General features: G+C 22.4%; 1 protein-coding gene across 2 annotated transcripts in view; it reads left to right on the top strand.

Moving 5' to 3' along the window:
* LOC122852522 (pre-rRNA 2'-O-ribose RNA methyltransferase FTSJ3) overlaps positions 1–12963 on the top strand; it is a 67428-nt gene that overhangs the window by 3225 nt on the left and 51240 nt on the right. The gene's annotated exons all lie outside the window — the stretch shown is intronic.

Below are 12963 nucleotides of genomic sequence, written 5' to 3'. Positions count from 1 at the left end.
TAACTGCCAATTTTTTAAACCTACATATTATCAAAAAAATATATAGGTATATTACATTTAAAAAAAAATTTTTTTAACTTAATAAATTTAAAAACTCAATAATAATATGATTATTCAGTTTATGACATGATTATTACCTTGCACTTTGACTCATTTTGTCCAAGTACATATTTCAAGGTTCGAAATTTCAAAGAAGATACAACAAACAACATTATATGTTTATCCAAGAAAAATTTACTTTGTTTCATTTAAACTTTGTTCAATGAAATGAATAAATAAAAAAAAGCAACAAAGAGTTTGCTCATCTTTAAAAGTATTTATTCATATAAATTAAATTTAAAACAATAATAATAATAAATTATTAAATTTATTAAGTTAATCATATTTTCTGATGTCAATTGGTTTTATATGTTTTATATTACGTAGGGGCCGATACACCTATTGGCATGTGGCCTTGATTAAATTTAACCTTGATATTATTTTCAACAAATCCCTCTTATTCGTTTATTACTTGTATAAATGTCTCGGTATTTATGTATATATTCTATATCACATGCATACATACACTAGTTATTGAAACTTGACAGTGGCCTCAGTCAATAATACCTTGAACTCATCATCAACAAGGCTTTATCAATAACCACTGACAATAGTTCATACAAATGATCAATTGTTATTTATTTTTATACTACTAATCATAAATTTTATATTATCAATTATTTAAATTTCAATTATTTCAACAAGTTTTATATATTTATTTAAACAAATTAATTTTACTAGTAGATCGCACAATTTTTTTTCGTCATTCATAAATAATTATTTCTCCATGTTGCATGATTGTTGGTTGGTTGGTTGGTTGATTTTTTTTTTTTTTTTCGTTGAATTAATAATTTACAAGATATCTAATTTTATTCAACTACAATCGATATTGTTTAAAATAACTCAAAGAATATTTACAGTACGTCAGAAATAATAATAAGATATTTTTTTTATAAATATTTTTTATTATTATTTATTTAACATTAAATGAATTGATCATTTTTCATCATGAGAAAATCATTGTTTTTTTTTTGCAGACAGATTATGTTGTTTATTATCATTTAGGTTTTTAAATTAATCGATTAATTATCACTTGGATATTTTTCATTTGGTTGTTGATGTACTTTGTATTTTTATAAATATATTTTTTTAAATTTTCCCTTGGGTATCTACCTATCTTTTCTTGATTATTGTCGGCAATGCCTGATAATTTTACACCCCTTCGGTCTCCTCATCGTCAGACAATATCTGCAACTGCGTAGCATCAGGACGTTGCGGTCGATGTCAAGGCCAAGGTCACCCTCAATCCATTTTATCATCACACTGATGACGGAAAAACTCAACATTTTTCATATTATTATTTTTTTTAATACCGTGATAAAATAATTTAATAATTAAAAATTAAATACATTTACCTACTTTTATGAAAACAAAACATTTAAATTAATTTTCTAAATTTATTGATATTTTATCAATTAAATAAAGTAAATTATTTATTTATTTTATTCATTTATATTTATTTGATATTATTTTAATATTATTATTTTGTTTATGAATATTATTGTTAATTTTTCCACTTGAATTAACATACAATGACACATGATGATGAACTTGATCGTGACATTGAGTATATCACAATGATTCATCAAGATTAATTTAATAAAAAAATAATATAAATTTTTTTTTATTATTAATAAATTTATACATACTTTTTTTTTATTTAAAGAATTTTTATTACGCTGCTTTAAATAGTTTTTCTTATTTGATATAATTATTTTAGTATTTTAGTATAATAAAACTTGATGTTTATTTTTTATTTTATTATTTTGTGGTATATTAATATTTTTTTTAAATTAAAATTTATAGTGCATTATCATGTTATCTTCCTAACACATTACATCGTATTTTTTTATATTTACTTGAGTACTTACGCACGTTGTGTCACTCAAAACTACTCATCATTGACAATGAGAACGAAATAAAAAAATAATATTATAAAGTCAAGGTTGAAAATTAATTGAAAAAAAATATATTAACATTATTAAATAAATAAAAATTAATTAAATGACTTGTTTAGTTGAATTTTTATAGCAAAAAAAAAAAAAAGAGCTATGAAAAACGATAGAAAATAATAAAACAAAAAAAAAAATAAAAATAAAATATTGTTGATGTTTTGGTTTCGAGGTATTTACAATAATTATAAACGATATTATTTTTTTGTAAATAATTTATTATCAGTGACCCCCAAAGAACCTTTAATAAATTATTCCCCCTTTTTTTTTTATTACTAATATAGATTTTTAATTTATTTATAATTATTCTTATGTTTTTTTCTTTTTGTTCAATAACAGTTTAGCAGTTATTGAACAACGTCATTAATAACCTTGATTTTTCATTGTAGATATAAAATCTGAACAACAATATCTGTCTACATGTACTTCCGATATGTGACCAGATATTATTTATTTATTTATTTTATCACATTTTTTAATCCACAGACAAATGAATAAATAAATATAGCTTATCTTTTGATAAACCAAAAAAAAAAAAAAAAAAAACTTTTTTTTATTTAATTTTAAATTAAAAACAAAAAATATTATCCATTTTTTTTGTTCAATGTGTAATTAAGAAATAAAATACGCATGTTTAAATATATTTTAAAAATTTAAAATAAACAATTTTACAGTTTAAATTTTTATTAGAAAATATACTTGTTACTAATAATTAAAATTAATCATGTTAGATGAAATTTGTCAGTTTATAATTAAATCAGAATAATATTGAAAATTAGTGGTTTCAAATTTACCCTCAAGTGCATTACAGTCGACCTTCGACCAGGCCAAGTGCAAATTTTTATACAGCAATATTGAATAATAATACGAGTGCACACTAATATCGTCTCTTTCCTTTATTTTATTTATTGATTTATAAACAAATTTAATTAGTTAACTAATTAATTATCATATTTATCTATTTATTTATTTAATTAATTTTTGTATACCCTTCATCATAAGTAAAGAGCTTTTTTGAATTTTTTTAAATCCATTTTCTCAACTCTCAATTCTTAATTAATTAATTATTATTATTTTCGTATTAAATTTATTTATAAAATATAAAAAATTTATACAAATTACTGAAAATTTTATTTGTGTGATTTTTATTAATTTATAATTGCATCGAATAATAAAATATGCGCGCGTTGTTGGCGCTTGCGTCTCAAAGTTGGACCGAGCCATGGCCAAGGTCTTTCCCGGTCACGGGCAACTTCCCGTACATTCCCCCCCTACTTTAAACTATTGCGCAGGTACTTTTAATTTATCAAAAACAATTTTATTATTTTCATTTAAATTAATTTCTTTTTTTTTCATTTCAATCACAATACATATGTATTAATTAAAATTATATTTTATATATGATCAAAGAAATATTAATTAAATTGAATATTATTTTTATTATTGTTTGTTTTTAATTAAATTAATATAATTATAAATAAAAAAGTATTATTATATTGTTTTTATAGTAAATATAAATTCAAAAAAAAATATATATTTTAAATGGTCAAGTTGATATGGGAATTTATTTATTCTGGTACAAGGGTCACATAAATTGAAGAACAAAGTATACCCCGAGGGAATTTTTGGTGATATAATAGTGAGAAAAAAAAATAGGAAAATTATTCATTTATAAATAGAGGGATATCCCGGAAGATCATAAGGGTTGTTGAAGCCATTTGGGAATTGAAAATGGAGGGTGATGATTAATTCCCAAGGGTAGATAACCGGAAAATTTTTATACCTCCAACTGTTTATACTCTCCGCGTATAAAAGTATTTGAGAGAAATTCTCTACAAGCCATGTGGAAAACTCGGAAAATTTTCCGATAATATACATAACAATTGTCGTTTTATATTATTTTTATTTTTTTTATTTTTGATGATGTTACTTGTCATTAAACTATTTAATAATTAGCACAAGGCTAAAATTTTATTTATTTATTTATAATTTTTTATTGTTTTAAATTTTAACGACAAAAGCATAATATTTATTTTGATTTTATACAAAGTGAGTATATAACTGTCGAAAAGACATACTTGAAAATAAGAGTGCACTTCAGTTTGTACTTGAGTAAATGAATGAGAATGACCTTGCAACATTGTGTGCGTATTTAAAAAGATAATATTTTTTAAAAAATAGTCAACCAAGTTATAACTATAGAGAGAAAATCTATGACGTTCATTTTCACCTTGAGAATATTCAAGTAAATTTTTTTTTCTTTCTTCCGGATTGTTTTTTTTTTTTATTTCTATTTTTTTGTTCTCAAGATATTTTTCTAATCTAATGTTCTATTTATTTTTTTATTTTTTTGTCAATTATTGTCATAATTTAAATGATGATTAATATTAAAAGAAAAAAAAAAAAAACCATCAATAAATCAATGTGTGTTATTGTTAAAAATAAAAATAATTTTTGCCTAGGTCAGTGACGACAAAGTTGGACGTTAAAGAGCCAACTAGATATAGAATTTGTTGTGTGTGTATAGGTTGACATTTTATTTATTTTCTTTTCATAGATTTTTATAAATTCAATTTACGTGTAAATTTAAAAACTTTATTTATTGATGTGATGAATAAATAGAGGAAAAAATATGATACAATGATAAGAGTGACGGAGAAATTTGAGGAGAAATTTAATAAAAGAAAGGGTTGTAAAAAAGCTGGTTTACAATATTATTTTTCTCGCTTAGTTTTTTAAATTTTTGTATGGCTTTATCATTGTTTGCTGATTCAATGCACTTGCAACAGTGCTGTAGAGGAGAGAAACCGAACAAGTTCAAGGCCATTGTAAAAAGCTCCAATATTTTATAGTATACAGTTGAAGAGGTTGTTTCAAAATGAAATATAAACTTTTATATAAATAAATTTATTTAATATTAATACATATAACCTCATGTGTATTAAAATTATTTTCATTAGAAATTCACATTAATTTGACGTATCAATTAAAAAGAAATACTGCGTATAAAAAAATATTTATATCATTGCGAAAATTCATTTGAACAAAAAAGTTTTTTTTTTGTTTTTTTTTTTAATTGATAGTTTTTTATAATAAACAAAACCTTGAGCAATGAAATTTTATTTAATTAAAACATGATGCAGTTTTGACTATACATTTTAACAAATTAAAAACATGCATTTAATTAAATATTTTTTTTTAATTTTTAGAATGATTTTAATGTTGTTAAATTCTTTGAAATATATATTGATAACATCAAAATGAATTACTATATAAACATATGAATCAACGGAATTATATTTTTTATTTTTTTTTGCTGTTGAATGTCAGCCAAATGAATCATTCACTATATGATTATTTGTAATTCTTTGTAATGTCTATAATAATAAAGTAATAAAGTAGTATAAATAATAAAATTAAAAATAAAAAAATAAAAACAATAATGGGTGTCTATTGAGATTATAAACGTCATGAATATAAATACAGCTTTTTTTTTTTTTTTTATAGTTTAAAGCTTTGGTAGACCATCTGTCATAATTTTTTTTTATTCATTGAAACAATCAATGAAATAATAAATAATATATTTCAAAGAATTGATGATGTATCCATAATGGAGTGAACAAATCACATTGATTAATCAAAATAGCTATTTGACCTTTTTACTGACATTATTAATCATTTTTATTTTGGACAAGTATATATTTTCAAACATCCGGAAATGACATTTGAAAAAAAAAATATATATCACGTTTGTTTTTTATTCATTTAAACAAATTATTGTATATTTTATAAAATTAAAAATATCTTTTTTTTTTGTCTCGTCATTCGTTATTATTGATAATTGATAATAATAAAAAATTAATTAATTAATTAATTACAGTAATGATGAAAATATTTTGCACCATTTCATCAGAAATTTTTGACTTTTTTTTGACATTGAAAATTTTTCATATCGTATTTTTAAATTATTAAAAAAATATTGCACAAATTAATGAAAAAAAAAAAAAAAACAACAACAACGAGATTAAAATTTTATCGTATATTTCTTTTATAAATTTAATCTTCTTATTTTATTATTGTATATTAAAATGTTTTTTATTTATTTTTTTTTTTTATTACAATGATGTCGTCAATGGTAAGATTTTCCAAGCTCAAACTTATACTAGAATTTAGTGAGAAAGAGCAAGTATTTGCTTTGATTTTTTTTTTTATTTTTTCTATTTTCCGCGAATGCGTGGGATGTTGCATTCAAGCACACCAACCTTGAACTTCATCTTGCAAACTGACGTCATGAAAATTGTGAACAGATGATGCTACAAAATTTCAGTATTATTTCATCACAAATTTATAATATAAATAATGAATATATGAAAATTGTAAATAACATTTTCTATATACAATAATAATTTAAATTAAAGAAAAAAAACATAAATTTGTTTAAATTATTTCAAGAAAAAATAGTAGAATGAATTTATCATTATTATATAATAACAAAATATTATTTTTCATTTTTTAAAAATAAATTCTGTATACCTCAAAGTAATTTTCATATCATTGATATACACTGTATCAAATATTAACGAGTAATTAACTTGAAAAAAAATTATAAATTAAATTTATAAATTGACTTGGATCTTTGTATATATATTTCCAAGTAAACAATATAATATATGTCTATTCAACTAGACAAACATACAAGTCAGATGGTCGATTTACGTGAACACACTTACCTTGACATTGACGACCTTGTCATTCGTAAATTGCACCTCGTTCCAAAGTCGTTAGATATTATTACAAGAATTACGTGATTCAAGATAAGATATATATTTTATTTCCTGACAAGTTTATATATAAATTTATTTTTCATTCAATCTTGAAAAATCACATGCCAAATTAACTCAACACATTTCAAACGAATGACTTAATAAAACATTTTTTTTTTTTTGTCAAACAAGGTTTATTTTTACATAGAAAAGATATAAAAAAAAAATGTTTCATTCTTTTCTTAACTTAGTTTTTTTTTTAGAAACATTCTAATTCTTCAGATAATTTTTTTTTTTTTTCAAACAACAATACCGGAAATAATTTTAAAAAAATGATGCTACCATGAAGGTCAAATTTTCAAGTTACAAATTTCTACTAGAGAATAGAAAAAAAAAAAAAAAATGTTTACCCCAAGTTTTTTTTTAGGACAAAATTTTCAACAAGATCTTTTGGATTTCTTTTTATTGTTTTGTCTTTTTTTTTTTTTTTATTATTTCGAGGACAACTGTTTTACTGTGGATAGTTTGAGTGACTAAAAAGAATTTTGTCGTAAATCATTGAATGACCAAGATGGTTTTCGACATACAAAACCAAAAATCAAAGCGTTACGAAATTTACTTAATGTCCTTATTGCTTTTGCCCCAAAGCTTTAGTATATAACGGGGTCGTAAATTATACGGTAGCCTTGAAATATTGCTAAACATTTTTATTTCAATGTTTTCTCATTTTTGCTATGATGATATTTTAGTTTTTTTTCATACCTTCATATTTTTAAATTTTTTTCGTAAAGATGCACATAGTCTTTTCAGGTTAAGGATCAATTTTATTGCATAATTTTTTTTTTTTATTCGAAATAACTCAAGGATTCCAAGTCCCAAATTCTATACCGGAAATTATGTAATTTTTAATTTTGTTTATTCATTTAAAATTCATTTTTTATGAGTAACTTCAAATATGATTTTTTTTTTTTTAAATACAGGTTTTAGTATATGATGTTTAATAAATTTATAAAAATAATTAATCTTTTTTACAAATGATCTCATCAGCCACTTATTAATTTTGCCAATTAATTAGAATGTAAAATAATTTTTCTCTATTTATTATCAAGTTTCCAGACATGAAATTATTAGTATAAATTAAAATTAAAATATATATTGAGTGTAATACAAAAAAATATTGTGACTTTCATTGAAAATGTGCAATAAGGAAGTTCAATGTATAATCCTCAAGGTATTTCACTGCCAAAAGTATTGCATAATTTTTCTGTTGACGTTTGCCATAATTTTTAGTTTCACAAAAGTTACATATTCATGAAAATATTAATATCAAAAATAAGAGAGGTTGTATTAAGGTCAAATAAATTAATAATAAATAAATAAACAAATATTAAATAATTTAACAATATAAAAAAAAATTAAAAATAGTATATATTTTTTTAAATTATATAAATCAACAAAATTAAAAAAATTGAAATATAAACAAAATTATATATATATGAAGGTTAAATAAAAGGTTGAACGTTATTCATTGAGTAAATAATCTGTCAAGATGAGAATTATTTCCTGGAGCACCCAGTGTGTGTGTTTACTTTTGATGGGATTTTATATTTTGAAGGTTGCATTTGATCATCATTAATAAACCTTTTTTATATTATAAACATGTGGTTGGTTTTTATTTCTTCTAAATTATCAAATTAATTAACATATTTGAAATATAAATATTAATTTATTTGACACAATTATACTTTACATCTGATATTTTTACAATGTAATTAAATTGAAAATTGGATCTTTTATTTTAATTTAAAAAAATAAAAAATAAATTTAAAATTCAGTTTTATCTTATAAATAAAATAATTTTTATGTTTCTTAATAAATTTAGAGACTCATCATTTCTATTATAAATTAATTAGTTAATTCATCTTTTTGACATTAAAACAAATAAATAAATTTCATTATTCAACTGATTAATTAATACACATGAACTACTTTTGTGTAATATATTTATTGAAGCTGTGTATATATATTACTATTGATATATATGTCGGCACAAAGTGCACAAGTTTTAATGATTAATTATTGCACATACATGTTTAAATGATCAAAGAAAAAAAAAATGGATGAGTGAGTCAGATAAATATATGCGTTGACAATGAGAGGAAACGCCTACATTCTTGTTACAAATGTAAATGAAGTCAAGGGTGTAGATTGATAGAAGTTATGAGTAAAAAAAAAATTATAAAAAATAAAAATAATCGATCTTCAAGGTTAAATGACACTTCTAACAATACAGTTACCTTCATCATTATTAAAATCATTTGTCAGGATAAAAGAGTAAACATTTTTTTAAACTGTCATTTAACAAATCGTTTTTCTTCATGTGATAGAAAAATATTTTTTAGTATTCTAGTCTTGTAATATACAGTAATTATTGTAATCAACAAGTGACCATACATTTTTTTTTCTCTCTATTTTTGTCGGTTATTTTCTCAATGAATCAATAAATTATATTACTATATATATATATTGATGATGATTATTTTATATTTTACTTTTAAAGATTTTAAACTTCTGCACAACAGATGTATATAAACCCACAAACCCATATTGTCATTATTGACCCAAGGGAATTAAAAAAATATCCTTCTCTTTGGGCCACATTTTTTTTTTTTTTTTTTTTGGTAGCTAATGTTTTTTTTTTTTAACAAAAAATCAATTTTTCCGAAAAATATTTTGTCTGTTTTTTAGAACAAGTATAAAAGTTTTTTTTTTTTTTTTTTTTATCATAAAATATGACTAAGCTATTTTCAAAATTAATTGTACGATGGAAAAAAAAAAATATATGTTCCATGACTTGATGAAAAGTTTTTTAAATTAATTTATATATTGTGAGAAAATTTTTTAGAATTTAGAAAATATAAAACATTGAACTTTAGGTACTGTTAATTTTGGAAATTATTATTATTTTTTTAATTTCAAAATTAAGTATTTACAAAGTGAAAAAAGATTTTGAATTTTATAAAAATTATCCCAAGAAAATTTGTCAGGCTCGAACTACTTTAAAAAAAAAGTTTTCATATAAATAAATAAATCTGTTGTTAGTTTGTGATAAATAAAAGTTTCACTTTGATAAAAAAAAAAAAAAATATAAAGCTATTCGCCAAAGATCAAATGGCTCCAATAATATGAAAAGTTCTACGAAATCAGTTGAACAATTTAAATTTCTTTGCGGTAACGAAAAAGTCAAAGTAGAACCCAAGCCAACGGGTGATCAAAAAAAAAAAAAAAACTATATATATGAATTCATCAAGTAGAGGTATAAAAAAAAACTAGTAGTATAAAAAAAAAACAGAAAAAGAATTCCGCAGAAATGCCAAACTATTGTTGGGCCATGAGGTCTTGAGGTTTATCATTTGACCGACAAAAGGAAAGTGGAGGAGTTTTCACCACACCCACAAGTCAATGATGTTAAACAGTAGAACTTATATATATTTTTCTTCAACGAAAGAAAGCCGACCATGTAGGAGGTTGAGAAAATTCAAACATCACTACTACCGACTACCAATTTCACACTCATGTGGTGCCACTCTCTCGCGCCTTCATAGACCAGGCATACAGACAACTTTCTAAAAAAAAAAAAAACACACACACACAAATTTACCCCTGAAAGGGGTTCATGTGTATTGTTCTATTTAGATAAATGTTGAATAATCAATATCAACAGGTAAAATATATATCGTTACAAATTTGTATTTAAATTTTTAGGAAACAGTGAAATTTACGTAAAATAAATGTAATTCAGGGTAAAATTTCAACTTGAAAATAAAAGAAAAAATAAAAACTATATACCTTGAATTTTAAACGCTCCATAAATCTAATTTTGTGTTAATAGAATTCTATTTTGTCTTAAATTCTAAATTTGCACAACTCTTTTATTTAATTTTATTTAATTCTTTGTTTATTATTGTTATTTAAAATGTATACAAATTGATATTTTTGTTCATGCTATTATCTGATTTATTTTATTTTCTCATAATGTCCAAAAATTGTCTTGACAATTGAAACAAATTTTCTTTTAACAATAGAAAATCAGTTACGATAAATGACCATTACAATTTTTTTTTTTTCGTTATTGTTGAAGAACAAGAAATGTAAAAGAAAAAAAAAAAAAAAAATAGAAAGAATTTACAAGGTTATATCATGTTGTTATATTCATGGTCATCAGGAGGTACATTTTTGAAAATAGTCAAAATATAATGTAGAAAGATTTGTACACTGAGCACTAACAAATTTGTGAAGAAAAAAAAAAATAATATATGTAACAATGAAAATAACATTTTTGAAGATAATAGCATAACACGAGTCACATAAGTGTTGTAAATTATTCGGTTGTCGATCATAAAAAACCGTGAATCATGGTGAATGGGAGGGCATCCTAAAGAAATGGAATCTTTTCACTTTCGTTGTGAATATGTGTGTTAAGAGGTCACCAGGCCATTCGGTCTGTGCTACTTTCTCATGTTCTTCCTTTCATTTCAACACATTTCAAAATTCATATGGAATTTATTTATTTAAATGTAAATAATTTTTTTTTTTTTTTTCGGATGGTTTTATTTTGATAACGTATAGTCGTGCTATGATGGAAATTTTTTTTTTTATAAATTAATTAATTATTTAATCAAATTTTATAATATTTTTTTACAAAAATTTAACACATAAAAATAAATAAATAAATAATAATTATTAATTTTTTATTATCAATTGAAATTAACTAATAATTATTTAGAAAAAAAAAATTCAATTTTTCTAATTTATATAAAAGCAATGGGACTGTTACCCCGGAAATTGGCTTTCACTTTTTCTCACTGGTTTACTTTCACCTCGAGACACTTATACACATTTAAAAAAAAAAAAAAAAAAAAAAGAGGTTTCTGGGCCATTTAAGACTATATAGACATAACAAAGATTATATATCTTTTCTCTTTTATTTTTTTTATCTTCTCTTTCTCTCTCTGGATCTTTACTCTATGCATTTTTTTTTTAATTCAATTTTTTGTTTTTTTTTTTATTTTTGCGACCCACGTTATTAATCTTATGGGGGACATACATGTAAAAATAATTTTTTTTTTATTATTTACTTGTATGTAAGAGGCTGCTGCCACCTTTAAACAAGCTTTCTTCGTTTTGTCTTATGAGTTTTTGCGTCTGTCAAATGACTCAAAAAAAAAACATGTTGCAATTGATGCTGCTTTCACTAAAACCTTCATCTCGTGACACACTCATGCTTTCATTTTTAACCTGATAAAATATTATTTACGATGAGTCATAAACAAGAAATAAAATTAAACAAAAAATTATAGAAATTAATATATATATATTAACGTATGTATATCAAAGAGTATTTGTAATTTTTTTAATATAAGACTCAATGGTGTTGAAAATATTTATGTTACAACATAGTTAATGTCATTTGAAAAAAAAAAAAAAATTAAATAACTTTATTGAGACAGTTAAAAATTTATTAATTTGTTCTTGTATTTATTTGTTGGTTTTTAAAATAATATTATTTTGACACAATATATTGTACATGATAAATATAAATCAAAGTGATTTATTATTTTGTTGAAGATGTGTCTGTTATATATACAAATCTTTTGAAGTCTCAGAAATTCTTGTGTTTTTCTGTGTTAATATACAAAGCTGTAAATGACCCCGGACAATATTAAGACCTTGTACTTGTTGGTGTACAAGTGAGACAAACAACAAATTAAAAAAAATATATAAAAATAATATAAATATAGAGACATGCGAGGGACACTATTGGACCTCGTTAAAACGGAAATGCTAACGCCCCCGCGTGTCTGATGGACTCAACAATCTCTTTCTATATATATTTTTTTTAATAATAATTAATTATTGTTTGATTGTTTCGTTCAATGAAACACACGTAATAATATCATTTTTATTGAATATAAAACCTTCACTATATATTTATAAATTAAATTTTTATGTTTTTTTTTTATTGAAAAATAAAATTATTTTTTTTATATTAATTATTATACATTGTTAAATAAAAATAGAGCGTGATAATGAATGACTGATAATTTAGAGAGGTGCGTATGTTCAATGTGTCACGGTCAAAAATACTT

Source organism: Aphidius gifuensis, linkage group LG3 (assembly GCF_014905175.1).
Source record: "Aphidius gifuensis isolate YNYX2018 linkage group LG3, ASM1490517v1, whole genome shotgun sequence".
In the NCBI taxonomy this organism is placed as follows: domain Eukaryota; kingdom Metazoa; phylum Arthropoda; class Insecta; order Hymenoptera; family Braconidae; genus Aphidius; species Aphidius gifuensis.
This window is presented reverse-complemented; position numbering and strand designations above follow the sequence as displayed.